The following is a 12315-nucleotide window of genomic DNA, read 5'->3' as shown; positions in this document are numbered from 1 at the left end:
GCAACATGGTATCGTCTATACTGCAAAATTGCTTTCTACATTAACTTAAGTGTTAGTTTATTAAATAATAACACAAAATCAATATTTAAATGATTAGTTCTGTCCGTTCACTGTAATATCAGCTCACATTGAGACAGGGGTATCTAGCATTGAGCAGAGTAGATGTTGTTTGTTATAAAGCACTTGCGTGCTAGTAAATACATATTAAATTAGAATCTTGTTTTTATAACTGTAATTGTCGTTAGTTTAGTTGGTCACTAAGTGATGTTATAAATAACGAAATTATTATAATGTGCTTTGTTGAGCTAGTGATTATATGACTGTGCAAATGGTAGGTTCTAGTATCCACTCGTGAATGGTAGCGGTAACAGAGATAGACTGTTGTCTAAAGTGCCGCAGCCGTCCGGTTGCAACGCCGGTCCACCCACTTAAATAATAGTTAAAGAAATTTTAAACAACAGGTGAGATTTCTATCCTATATTTAAAAAAGAGAGCTCCCAACAGCTCTAGGTCTAACAGCTGTTGGGAGCTCTTTTTTAAATATCTGTCTTTTCAAACAATAACAATTCTGGTGTAGACTGTCACTTTAAACCAATGTATCCTCCTTGGAATCTCAATCTGGTTCTCTGGCTTTACATTCTCCACTATTTGAACCAATCTTTTCGGCGAGAAGAGTTTCTCAATTGTCTGCTCTTTCTTCTGACCCTCAGTATTTGATCTTTCATCAGGATATGGCAGTTTTGCATACTGTGTCTAGATTTCTGCCAAAAGTGGTTTCGGTAGAAAATATTAACAGTGAAAATGTTGTTCCCTCCCTAGCAGTGGCTTATAATTAATATAAATCATTGCAATATGTATTTTTCATAATTTTAAAATGATTTTACCTTTGAATCCTTTTTTTAAACTTATTTTCTGCATTGTCCTTTACTTCCTGTCCCAGCCCCTCAAGGAGGAGGAGGCCTCAACAGGAAGGCAAAGGTATATTGTTTCTTTTGAAGCGTTGCTAGGAGACACTATAAAATAGCTCCAGTCAGTTTATTGCCCATGATCAATGTAAGACTTCTGCTGCTAAAATCATGTGACCTAAAACTTAAAGGGACATGAAATCCAAAAAAAATATTTCATGATTTAGATAGAGAATACAATTTCAAACAACTTTCTAATTTACTTCTATTATCTAATCTGTTTCTTTCTCTTGGAATTATTTGTTAAAGGAGCGGCAATGCACTACTGGTTTCTAACTGAACACATGGGTGAGCCAATCACAATCAATATATATATGCAGGTACCAATCAACAGCTAGAACCTAGGTTCTCTGCTGCTAAAATCATGTGACCTAAAACTTAAAGGGACATGAAATCCCAAAAAATTATTTCATGATTCAGATAGAGAATACAGTTTCAAACAACTTTCTAATTTACTTCTATTATCTAATCTGTTTCTTTCTCTTGGAATTATTTGTTAAAGGAGCGGCAATGCTCTACTGGTTTCTAACTGAACACGTAGGTGAGCCATTCACAATCAATATATCTATGCAGACACCAATCAACAGCTAGAACCTAGGTTCTCTGCTGCTCCTAAGCTTGCCTAGATAAACATTTCAGCAAAGGATAACAAGAGGAGGAAGCAAATTAAATAATAGAAGTAAATTGGAAAGTTGTTTCAAATTGTATTCTCTTTCTGAACCAGGGAAGAAAAAAAATGGGTTTCATGTCCCTTTAAGGGACCACTAAACCCAGTAGAAAAATCAGTAAATGCATAATAAAAAGACAATGCAAAAGAACTTTGATTGAATTTCAATTGAGTTGTAGGTTTCTTTCTGACAAATTTCAAAGTTAGTTCTATTTTCTCTCCCACTGCATCATGTGACAGCCATCAGCCACTCACAAAATTCATAAACGTATATTCTCTGAATCTTGCACATGCTCTGTAGAATCTGGTGCCTCAGAAAATGTGTGTGTATGTATATGTATGTATATATATATATATATATATATATATATGTGTGTATGTATATATATATATATATATATAAAAAAATATTGTGCACATTTAGGTTATGGAAGTGAATTGGAATGTTGTTTAAAATTGTGTGTGCTTTATCTTAATCATGAAAGTTTAATTTTTACTTGAGTGTCCCTGTTTAGTGTTTTGCAATGTCTGCTTTCAAGTTTAGCTGTGGGCAGGGGCTAGACTGAGAATTTCTAAGTGCTCATTTTGTAAGAAAACAAATAAGTGTTTTTTTTTAACACAATCTGTTTCTTTTTAGGTTTACTTTAAAGTAATAATAATTGTTACTAAAGAAGTACTGTATTGTATCTCTTTAAGGAAGAACCTAAACTCTAGTTAAAAAAAAAAAACAAAGAAAAACTTTTAAATCAAGGTTTTCTACAACTTTCCAATTTTTCGCAATACTTACATGTTTGAGTTTATCTAGCAATCTCTAAAAAGGATACACAGTCATGCCAAATCTTTGTTATGTTTTCTTTAGGGGTGGAGACAAGTTTCCAGTAGTGAACAATGCGGCCTGATAATTCCTAAAAGAAATGATGCTGTTTACTAGGTAAAGTATTTATAAATATATTTATTGTGTCTCAAGGATAGCTCTCCTATGTGTCTCTCCCTAATTAGGTTTATCAGATAAGAACTTCAAAACAGTGCACTTTATACTAACATAATAGCTATGGCTAGTCTTGTCCACAGCAGTCTCAAGCCCGGATTGTCTCCTCCAAATGGGGCAAGCGTTGGCTAATACTTGGGTAATATGGTATTCTATACCAAGTCAACAGGTGTGTCTTGCAATTACAAGTTGTTTACCTTTAAAGGCAAATAAAAGTCAAATGTGCCGTGCATATGGGAGCATTTCAAATGAATTAAGGACTACCAATGCATTATATATGGCCCCCACGTGCCTATTCCACATTACTGCACTATCTGATATGAAACATACAGAGTGCTTATCTTTACAAAGGGATTAATGCAGTCACCTTTGTTGGGGGGGGGGCAGTCTATTGTTTCTGTTTGTATGCATGGGTTTGTTGTACTTACCTTGTTAGAAAATTGATCAAGTATGTTTTTTTTATTAATACACTTTCTAAAAATTGATCATTGCCCTTTTGAGTAAAAAGTCAATCCAATATGACCTTTGGTTTGAATGTCTGCCCCTTATAAAGATATGATAAACAATTGTCAAGCCCTGGTTACAAATACTGAATTGCAAATCCAATGCCCTTAACTTAATTCTATGGGGTCATTTAAATCAGATAGTTTTCAATCTGCATCTATAGTCTTGGTAATTCTCAGCCTGTGGTATTCTTTTGTGTTACTTCATTAAATAAGGAGGATTTTGGTACTATGCACAACCTGGTTTGTTTATCAGTAAACACAAATCGGTGTTGTGTTTTGTGATGTCTTCTGTACTTATTACATGGCATTACTGAAAATCTAAATAAACCATTTCTCTTTTGTTGCCTGTTTTTCCCTAGGCTTAAATAGGTCAGACCATGAAAGTTTTTATGGTAGTACTTATATGTAACACCAGAGAAGGTTAGTTATATTAGGGCCCAGTATATAAGGCCTTTTTCTGTCTTAAGGGGAACAAGAGACAAAACCCCCCAAAGAAGATGCCATCTTAGTAAGCACAGACACTATTCATATAATAGAATAATGGCTTCTTTAAATAAAATACTCTAGTTGCAAAAACATATGTGATGGGGTTTGGTATTGTTTGTAACACATCCAATTGTCACCTTAATTCATATGATGTATTTGTATAGTAAGACGTATTGAGAGCAGTCTTGTACGTTTCGTAATAACCAGTATTTTTCTGACCCAATTTTCATGTGAACAATTACCATAATTACTTTATATGATTTCATATCCTCTGCTAATATCATTTTGATTTAAAATGATGAGCATGAGTAAAGTAACACAAATTAAGGGGGGTGAGGCAGCTATTTCTAGTTTACAACATCAAAAATGGGACAGTGTTTCCAAGGAGAGGATGAGAAATTGAGCCTGCTGAATACGCTAACCATAAATAGGTCACTATACAAAACAGAGGATTAAGTACAGCTTTGTATAACAGTAATTATGCTTTACCCAAACCACAACCAATACAAGACACGTCTCTGAAAAATTGAGCTTTTGTGCAGAGCTCTTCTGTAAAGTGAAATGACATCAAGCTTGCAGCTCCCATTTAACATAAAAAACAACCATGGTTTCTGGTGCAACATTTTAGAGAAGCTGAGAGCATTTTACAGTTTAATAAAATAAATCAAATGTACCGAGAATCAGTAAAAATAAAGATTGTCACTTGATTGAAGCTTTTCTGCTGTGATACAACACTGAAAAGATTATAAAGTCACTTTTTCCCGTCAGTGTGTGAAGGGGTTTTTCCTGTCAGTTTAAACAAAATTCTTCAACAACTGACTGAGCTTCCCTATTGAAAACCTCAAGGATGGACATGTTAATTCTCCAACCCTACTTACTGAGGGAAACAATGCAGGGCTGCAAGAGCACAAGTCATGTGGGGTTAACATTTGGGTGCTACATTATAGCAGGATATTGTGTTTGATCTGCACAGGGCAAGTTTAGTGGTTAACAGGAGATTGAACATGGGGAACATGGTAAGGTTGAATGGTTGAATCATGATTAAAGGGACAGTCAACACCAGAATTGTTGTTTTAAAAGATAGATAATCCTTTTATTACCCATTCCCAAGTTTTGCACAGCCACCACGTTTATATTAATATACTTTTTACCTCTGTGATTACCTTGTATCTAAGCATCTTCTGACAGCCCCCTGATCACATGACATTTTATTTATTATCTATTGACTTTCATTTTAGCCAATTAGTGCAGTGTCTGCCACAATCCACGGGCGTGCTCACAATGTTATCTATATAGCTTACAGGAACTAGCTGTCCCCTGTTGTGAAAAGCAAATACAAAAGCATGTGATTAGAGGTGGCCTTCAAGGGCTTAGAAATTATCATATGATCCTTCCTAGGTTTAGCTTTAAACTAAGAGTACCAAGAGAACAAAGCAAAATTGGTGATAAAAGTAAATTAGAAAGTTGTTTAAAATGACATGCCCTATTTGAAACTTGGAAATTTTTTTTGGACTTGACTGTCCCTTTAAGCTTGAATAACCCGAAAACGTCACTTGTTTTTTTGTTTGTGTGCCTTGCTGAAAGATGCCTGAATAATGACAAGTTTTCTACAAAGAAAAGGGGCTGTGGGCATTGTTGTTTCTATATTTGGGGGTAACTGCAGTTGCCCCGTTTCCACGTGCATCTGGTATAGTGCTGTACTCTAAGTGACTTTGCATACTTTTGTCAAGGGAGGAGAAAGGACTGACCAATGAAATTAATTAAATCAATCCCCATCATTGGTTTGTGATGAAGGTGAAAATGTCATCCAACAGATTGGTTCATTACTCTATGCTGTGTCATGCCTCTGAAACTATTGAGGGCTGCACGCTATGTGCTAAGATACCTATACCAGTGACGTTTCTTCAGTATAAGTAATATAAGAGAGTTGACAAGAGAAAACAGAATTGGTTGACTCTGCAACAACACAGAGCATTTGCTATTTGCACTTTTATGTCCATTTAAAGGTGCAGAGGTTACAGGGAAAAATAGAACACTCAAATATGGAGCAGTGCTGCAAAGTGGCAGCGCATTGTTTGATGACCCCTAGCCTTTCCCAGTTTGCAAAGCTGTGACTCCTAAATGTAAGGTGCTCTTGTGAGCAATACACTTTTTATTACTAGAGTTTTACCTACTAATTGTGTGGTTACGCCAAGAGCAAAGTATACAAATGTATTCAACAAACATTTTAAAAACTTGAAGAAAATAGCAATGCAATTTTCAACTGCTGCAATATATTATAAATCTTTAAAAATGTGATTATTCTCCAGTTAATCAACACATTGCAATTCAGCTGATGCTTTAGTGTAACTGCCTCACAATTCACAGACTGGGCTATTCACAGACGAGTAAAACATTGCAATGGACAAGTAAAAATACATTTACTTTTTCCTTTAATATTGAGTGATCTAGTAACCCCTGGCTAGTAATATACTATAATATATATATATATATATATATATATATATATATATATATATATATTTATATATATATGTGTGTGTGTGTGTTTTATGGGTAAAGTGAGATATCCGGTTAACCCTAGCATTACCCGGGTAAAACTGACATTTTTGGGGTAAAGTCTGATGTAAGATCCTAGGATTACCCAAACGCTTCTGGATAAAGCTACTTGCTTAAATGCTTCTGGATAAAACTACCTGCTCAGCTGATCACAGCGCTCATAACAGCTACAGAACCTAATCTCTAACCACATCTTAATTCCTCCATCTTCACTATTTTCTTTGTCTCTGCCTGGGGGGTTCAAGGGGGCGCCCTGCCGATCCTCTGGAATCCACCCCAAGTGAACCTTGTAGAATGAGGTTTACAAGGGGGGCTTCGACCCCCTTGAACCCCCAAGGCAGAGGCAAAAAGATAGTGAAGAAGGAGGAATTACAGTACAAGCATTAGCTTTATCCAGAGGTATTTGGGTAATCCTAGGATCTTACATCGGGCTTTACCCACAGCTGCTGGGTTATGTCAGTTTTACCCAGATAATCGTAGGATTACCTGATATCTGACTTTACCCGCAGCATATATATCCTTGCTCAGTGTGCTTAGAGGAATGTGGCACCTCACTGATGAGGCCCAGTGAAGGCCGAAACAACTGTCTGGGGTTGCCGTGTTCCTTTTCAGAGACGAATTGCCTGGTATTTTGGTGCTGTAATGACCTTAATAGGCGGGATCAGACTGATATACTACAGGAAAGTTCTACTCTGTGAAAAGCATTACTGGGCTAAAAAGCTGCACCCAGGTGTTAAATCGCTGAACAACAAGCTAACAAGTTATTGAGCTGGTTGTTCCTGAGAGTGAGCTGTGAGCTTCTCTCTGTGTGTATTATATATATATATATATATATATATATATATATATATATAGTATATAAAATCCATATAAGGGATGGCACTCACCGGGACTTTTTAAAAACCGAATAATTTAACAAATGTGCTGTTTCAAGGTTGCCCCATTTTCAGACAAATTTCTGTGTGTATTTTATTAGCTTTTGTTCTGTCTCAGTTGAGTGTGTCTCTCTATTTTCTTGATTGTATGCAAATTACTCTTGGGTCTCCATAAGACTAAAAAGGGGAAACCAGATGTGGACTCATTGCACACATGCCCTAGAGAAAAATGCAACTGCACCTCACTGATGAGGCCCAAGGGAGGCCGAAACGTACGTCTGGGGTTTGTTGTTTTCTCTTCAAAGAATGACCTGGTATTTCGGTGTTGGACTGTCATTGGGCAGGGTCAGACTGATAAGCTACAGGAGATTTTTTCTCTGTAAAAGGCATAGTGTGCTTAAAGAGACTGCACCATGAGTGGCACTGGCTTGTGAACAAGCACAGAGGTTTTTCTAGCTTTTGTTCTGTTTCAGTTTTGTTTCAACGCTTCACAGAACAGAATCCCAAAACTTCTGTGGCTTATTTATATGATTTTTAGCTTATGGAAGCCAATTTTTCTTGTGCTTTTGGGTCAGTAGTGGTGTACGTCTTGGAGTTCTGGCATGGAAACCTTCTGTGTTTAGTACGTGCCTTACTGTGCAAACTGAAACCTCAGGGCCTGTTGCCAAGTCTTGCTGCAGGTCTTTTGTAGTCACTCGAGGGTTTTTCTCAACCTGCCTTCTCAGAAATCTGGTTGCAGCCGTTGATAGCTTCCTTTCCTTCTTAATATAAGGAGAGTCCACAGCATCATTCCTTACTGTTGGAAAAATACTGAATCTGACCTTTAAGTCCATGTCAGGAGCGATGCTACAAGACTGTCACACTGGAGAGGCTGTGCTTCTGTTCCACACCATGGGTTCTGGTAAGATTGTTTACATTTTTTACCTATGTTGAAAACGCTAGAAGACAGGGTCACAGTGTGTCTCCTTTTATATTAATAGAATCATGGGTTAATATCTCCTGAGGAAGATTATTGAACAGTGGGGATTAATCAAATGTGATGCTTTGATTTTATGCTGCTTTATGTGTGAGATTTTATTGGGCTCATAGGCTGTTTTGTTACCGGTACCTATAGCAGAAAGAGGTTTGGGATACTATTCAAACCTCTTTGTGGTCCCAAAGAAGGAGGGAACTTTGCACCCGTTTATGGACCTAAAGTGCTTAAACAAATTTCTAAATGTCCCCTCGTTCAAGATGGAGACGATAAGGTCCATCCATCCCTTAGTTCAGGAAGGACAGTTCATGACCACTATAGATCTGAAGGCTGCTTACCTTCACGTTTCAATCCAAAAGGATCACTTCCAGTTCCTAAGGTTTGCATTCCTGGACCAGTTCATTGCACTTCCGTTTGGTCTAGCTACTGCTCCAAGGATTTTTACAAAGGTTCTAGGGGTATAGCAGTAGCTCGGGGTATAGCAGTAGCTACTTACTTGGACGATATTCTGGTACAAGCACCATCTTTTCGTCTGGCGGAGGGCCATTCGGAATCTCTTCTCTCTTTTCTTCAATCTCATGGATGGAAGATAAACCTAGAAAAGAGTTCTCTTTTTCCAAGGACCAAGGTGGAATTCCTGGGTACTATAATAGACTCCATATCCATGAGGATATTTCTAACAGACCAGAGACGTTGCAAGCTAGCTTCGGCATGTCTTGCCCTCTGGACCTCCTTAAGGCCCTCTGTAGCTCAGTGTATGGAGGTTATTGGTCTCATGGTGTCCAGCATGGACATCATTCCCTGTGCCAGGTTTCGTCTCAGACCGTTGCAACTGTGCATGCTGAAGCAGTGGAACGGCAATCATTCGGATCTGCAACAACAGATTTCTCTGGACAACCGGTCGAGAGAATCGCTCTCTTGGTGGCTCTGTCCAGATCATCTGTCCTGAGGGACATCCTTCTTAAGACCATCCAGGGAGATTGTGACTACGGACGCAAGTCTATCAGGATGGAGAGCTGTTTGGAGTGCCAAGAAGGCACAGGGCCTGTGGACTCAGGAGGAATGCTCCCTCCCGATCAACATTCTGGAGCTTCGGGCAATCTTCAATGCTCTGAAGGCTTGGCCCCTTCTGGGTTCGTCCCAGTTTATCAGATTCCAATCAGACAATATAACCTCAGTGACTTACATCAACCACCAGGGGGGAACGAGAAGCTCCCTAGCAATGAGGGAAGTAACTCATATTCTGGAGTGGCGGAGGCCCACAGCTGTTCGCTGTAAGCGATCCACATTCCGGGTGTGGACAACTGGGAAGCAGATTTTCTCAGCAGACAATCCTTACATCCGGGGGAATGGTCTCTCCATCCCAAAGTGTTTGCGGAGATATGCAACAAGTGGAAACCGCCGGAGATAGATCTCATGGTGTCCCGTCTCAATACCAAGCTACCCAGATATGGGTCGAGGTCCAGGGATCCTCAGGCGGAGCTAATAGATGCTTTAGCAGTGCCTTGGAGGTTCAGTCTAATTTACCTTTTCCCTCCGTTACCACTCCTTCCTCGTGTAGTGGCTCGCATCAAGCAGGAGCAGGCATCAGTGATACTGATTGCTCCATCGTGGCCGCAAAGGATGTGGTTCGCGGATCTGGTAAGGATGTCATCTCCTCTGTGGAAGTTGCCTTTTCACAGGGATCTGCTGGAACAAGGTCCTTTTGCTTATCAAAATCTAAATTCTCTGAGGCTGACTGTGTGGAGATTGAACGCTTAGTTCTAGCTAAGAGAGGTTTTTCTGAGAGAGTTATTGATACTCTCATTCAAGCTCGTAAGCTGGTTACCTGTTGCATCGATCATAAGGTATGGAGAACCTACTTATTCTGGTGTGAAGAGCGTGGATTTTCTTGGCATAAAGTTAAGGTTGACAGGATCCTGACGTTTCTCCAGGATGGATTGGAGAAGGTCCTTTCTGCCAGGTTCCTGAGGGGACAGATTTCGACCCTGTCTGTTTTACTGCACAAGAGGCTCTCAGAGTTTCCAGATGTACAGTCATTTGTTAAGACTCTGACTAGGATCAGACCTGTGTTTAGATCTAAGGCTCCTCCTTGGAGTCTAAATCTTGTTCTTAAGGTGTTGCGACAGGCTCCTTTTGAGCCTATGCATGACATTGACATTCAATTGTTGTCCTGGAAGGTTCTTTTTCTACTGGCTATTGCTTCTGCGTGCAGAGTATCTAAAATTGCTGCCTTGCAATGTGAGCCTCCTTATCTGGTGTTCCATTCTGATAAGACTGTCCTACGTACTAAGTTAGGTTTTCTTCCTAAGGTTGTGTCAGACCGCAAACATCAATCAAGAGATTGTGGTTCCTTCCTTGTGTCCTAATCCTTCTTCTTTGAAGGAATGTTTGCTTCATAATTTAGACGTGGTTCGCGCCTTGAAGTTCTATCTTCAGGCTACTAAGGATTTTAGACAAACTTCTTCCTTGTTTGTTGTCTATTCTGGGAAGCGTAAGGGTCAGAAGGTCTCTTCGACTTCCTTATCTTTTTGGTTAAGGAGTGTTATCCGTTTTGCTTATGAGACAGCGGGACATAAACCTCCTCAGAGGATTATGGCTCATTCTACTAGAGCAGTGGCTTCCTTTTGGACCTTTAAGAACGAGGCCTCTATGGATCCTCCTTACATACTTTTTCTAAATTTTACAAGTTTGATGTTTGATGAAGCAGCTTTTGGGAGAAAAGTTTTGCAGGCTGTGGTGCCCTCAGATTAGGGTCTGCCCATTATCATTCAGTGTTCTCTAGAGCTTGGGTATAAATTTCCCAACAGTAAGGAATGATGCCGTGGACTCTCCTTATATTAAGAAGGAAAACATAAATTATGCGTACCAGATAATTTAATTTCCTTCTGTATAAGGAGAGTCCACGATGGTCGGCCCTCTAAATTATATTTTTCTTTTGGCACCATTTATACCCTGATATTTCTCCTACTTGTCCTTGTTCCCTCGGCAGAATGACTGGGGGATGGTGGAAGTAGAAGAGGTATTTAAGCCTTTGGCTGGGGTGTCTTTGCCTTCTCCTGGTGGCCAGGTTCAGTATTTCTCAACAGTAAGGAATGATGCAGTGGACTCTCCTTATACAGAAGGAAATTAAATTATCTGGTAAGCATAATTTGTTTTTTTTCTGTCCCATTCAGGTAGTGTAACCACTGTTCCTTTAACTTTGAACTTGCAAACTATGCTTCCAACATTGTCTCTAAAAACATTCCATGCCTTTGCTATCTTTTTGTATCCTGTTCCTTGTTTATGAAGGGCGATGATCTCTTATTTTAACTTTTTGGACCTTTTGACTTCGCCATATTTCTAACATGCAGTCAAACGTGACACTCAAAAAACCAGCCAGTTCAGGTATTTCATGTGTTCTAGCTCTAGCACATCTGGTGTAACTAATGAAGCCCTTGATTACGATTAGTTGCATCAGGTGTGCTTGAGACAACATCTGTTTTGCATATTTGTGCAGTTGTGAGGGATTCTATTCAGGGGTTGAATCATTTTGAGACTGCAGAATTCATTAAAAGTTGCATTTCCAGTTAAATTTGGGTAAACCACTTGAAGCATTTATTGTGTTGAGCTATTTCAATTGCTTTTTTTTATTTGATCATTGCAAACAGCTGAAATTCTGTACATTTTGACAATAAACCTGATTTGCAATGGGTGTTGAATAATTTTGATTACAATTCTATGTATAAATATAAATATATATATACACACAGTATATAAAATCCATATAAGTGAAGACACTCACTGGGACTTGCCCCGTCTTCAGACAAATATTTGGGGCAGGACAGGGGCATCCTGAAACATCACATGTGTTAAATATAAATTTATATGTGTGTATATATATATATATATATATATATATATATATATATATATATTCGTACGGAAATTTTATGTTTAGAACAAAATGTTAAGATTTTTAGTCACGTACAAGCAATAAACAAATTAAATAATACAAACAAATTATTGTTAAGACTATTCTTGGCTTTTTCTTTCATGTAATTAGCAAGAGTCCATGAGCTAGTGACGTATGGGATATACATTCCTACCAGGAGGGGCAACGTTTCCCAAACCTCAAAATGCCTACAAATACACCCCTCACCACACCCACAAATCAGTTTTACAAACTTTGCCTCCTATGGAGGTGGTGAAGTAAGTTTGTGCTAGATTCTACGTTGATATGCGCTCCGCAGCAGGTTGGAGCCCGGTTTTCCTCTCAGCGTGCAGTGAATGTCAGAGGGATGTGAGGAGAGTATT

The 12315-nt window shown here is 38.7% G+C and overlaps 1 protein-coding gene across 5 annotated transcripts in view; it reads left to right on the top strand.

The window, feature by feature from the left end:
- ATXN1 (ataxin 1) overlaps positions 1-12315 on the top strand; it is a 759530-nt gene that overhangs the window by 430005 nt on the left and 317210 nt on the right. For all 5 annotated transcript variants that reach the window (XM_053714766.1, XM_053714770.1, XM_053714767.1 and 2 more), the window contains one exon: positions 2492-2563. The gene's annotated coding sequence lies outside the window, so the exon portion shown is untranslated. The remainder of the gene's footprint in view (positions 1-2491; positions 2564-12315) is intronic.

Source organism: Bombina bombina, chromosome 5 (genome assembly GCF_027579735.1).
Source record: "Bombina bombina isolate aBomBom1 chromosome 5, aBomBom1.pri, whole genome shotgun sequence".
Classification (NCBI taxonomy): domain Eukaryota; kingdom Metazoa; phylum Chordata; class Amphibia; order Anura; family Bombinatoridae; genus Bombina; species Bombina bombina.
The sequence above is the reverse complement of the archived record's forward strand: the minus strand, read 5'-3'. Positions and strand labels throughout refer to the sequence as shown.